At 37.7% G+C, this 2,626-nt stretch overlaps 1 protein-coding gene across 2 annotated transcripts in view; it reads right to left on the minus strand.

The window, feature by feature from the left end:
* phf2 (PHD finger protein 2) overlaps positions 1 to 2,626 on the minus strand; it is a 43,275-nt gene that overhangs the window by 38,850 nt on the left and 1,799 nt on the right. The window lies entirely within an intron of this gene.

Genomic DNA, 2,626 nt, shown 5'->3' on the forward strand with positions numbered 1-2,626 from the left:
CAATTAATTTGCAAGCAACTGCAGCTCCCATAAGGTTTTTCCAGCATGCATATTATACTGTATGTCATCATTGCTGTTTCTCCCTTTTCCATGGTATCCACCCACGCTCTTTTCTAATGTCATCTTTCCAAATTTTTAACTGCAATTTCTGCTGTCATACGTTTATTTATAGTTCATTCAGTATACATAGCACAGCAGGTAGAGCAGAACAAAAGGTTTGGAGTCAATCAAATATTAGTAGACACAGTTACAGTCCACTATTTCTGAATGCATAAATGTAAAGTACTAAGTACACTTTCAGACATTTGAATATGTCTGAAAGTGTACTTAGACATGATATGACATTACCTGGTGGGCAGGGCAAATTCTTCCTTCTTGCTTTTAACAATAAGTGACAGTGAATGCTGTCTAACAGAGAGCAGACCGCTGTAGGGCACGCAAGATATTTAGGCAAAGACAAAATTCAGTGGTAAGACCTGCTTTCACCCCTGGAACTGGTTAATGAATGTCGTTGACAAAACTCAAGACGGAAAGACTGATTTGAAAGGAACTGGTGATCTGTCAAGAGTGAAGTGTGACACTGATGGCAAATGATCAAGATGAGAAGCAGCGGGTTCAGCTGAAGCTAAGGTTTTTATCTTTCAGTACAGTAAATACTTGCTATGTAGAAGATAATCATGTCAGCTAATTGCCAGGTAATTATTTTAGCCTAGCTTAATACCAAAAAGCAGCAGGAAACTGCTAGCTGCATTATTATCATTATTATTATTATAAGTTTTAAATATTATTTTAAGTCCAATATTTGTTCTCCTTTTAGCTCTGGTTTGGTCTCCACCAACCCCTGAGGAAACAATTATCTGTCTTTAGCTGCTATATGTTTGACTGCCTTCACCAGCTAGCTTAGCCCCTAACTGCATGTTGTGCTGTGCAGTTAGCATACAGTACATATAGCATGTTTGCTGAAAACAGCTGCTGGCTTCTATCAAAAAGGGTCAAACAGAGACAAGTGGTTATTATATTTTGTTTCTTTATCTCTTTATGTCATTTCAAGAATAGAACTGGTCTATAAAACAGTTTGTCGTTGGTTGTATCTGAGAGCAACTGTAAGTGAGGGCTAATAGAGTGACAGCAGCTTATGTTAATTTAATACTCATCTGGCAAAAAATGACTCATAAACATATCCTCTGTGTTACACTATGAGAATAGAAATATAATTGATAACTTATCCACACACAATAAACAGTGGGCCACTTCATCACTTCAAAGTGCTGTTACTGACACAAATCTGTTCGGCTCCGATCGGTCAAATTATGTTATTTACCTGTTATTATTATTCATCTAGTAAGTTTATAAGATGTTACAAGGTCATATTCATTGGGATTAACATGAGCCTTGTGTTTACATCATTATAGTCTGTAGATTTATGAAGAGTCATGTAAAAGATTTGATGTCATCTATAAAAGGGAAAACTTCAGCTTTAGTTGGAGGGCCAGATTTGGCCTACGGGCCACTGTTTGCCTACCACTGACTTACATCCATGTTGGGCCTTATTCATTCAACATGGGAAACAGAAATGTACAGTAAAAACAAGATATTGTGGTTTTAGGAGAAGTTAGTGTTTGAACTATTTCCTGATCAACAACAGCTGGGCGCAATAACTGCAGGCAGCGTCTCAGAAGCCCTCTCCTGAACACTCGAACAAGGCCAAGGTGACTCTTGGCTGTATTGGCGAGTAGCCTGCTAGCTATCATGTTGTGAGGTGTAAGTAAAAAAGTGTAGTTTTTCAGTTATGATGGAGCTGGGTTAGGTGTTTCCCCATTTTTGTGAACACGTCTAACTATGTTTACACTGGACGCACACAGAAAGTGATACCAGTGTTCTCATCTGGCTCTCTATGACAGCAAATAATCGTATTTCCCAAAATATCTTTTACTTTAACTATGAATTGACTTAACACGAGTGCTACACACTCACTAACCATGCAACGCACATGTGGTGTTACCACTAGTGTTATTACACCTCATTATAAGTAGCTAATCTAATCATCAACATACCCGCTCTGGTTCCATACAACACACAAGATTATCCACCTGGTAGTTTACAGCTTGGCAATATAATTTCCAGTAATTACTTCCTCTTGCCAAATGGATGTGTATTACAGATAACAGTGTACCATAAAGTGCAACCCTTTGCCACTTTCAAGACAAATATCTCCAGCTCATGACAGCAGAGGATAGCTGATCTCATGTACATCATACTGTATGAAGGATTACCCAGAGTTCAGTCCTTTCTTTTCATGTTGCCACTACACAACATCATCTGATGACACAATGTAAGTTATCATAAGTAAGCTAATGACATATAGGACCAATAGTACCATAACATACTGTGAGCTGGCTACATCTCTGTATCGAGTATGGTAGATATTGTTCCCGCGATAACATAATATAATGTTGGTGCATTCAAATATTACACACAGCTTTAATAATGCTGTTATTTATCTGTTATTTCTTTATCAGCTCATTCTGATGTCAAATTTCACACCGAGTCTCACTTAACTTGCTCCTGTAATTAGTTAAAATTTGCAATTTGATTTAATCCACACTATTAGTCCCTTTACGGTGGT

This window comes from Thunnus albacares, chromosome 4, assembly GCF_914725855.1.
Source record: "Thunnus albacares chromosome 4, fThuAlb1.1, whole genome shotgun sequence".
Classification (NCBI taxonomy): domain Eukaryota; kingdom Metazoa; phylum Chordata; class Actinopteri; order Scombriformes; family Scombridae; genus Thunnus; species Thunnus albacares.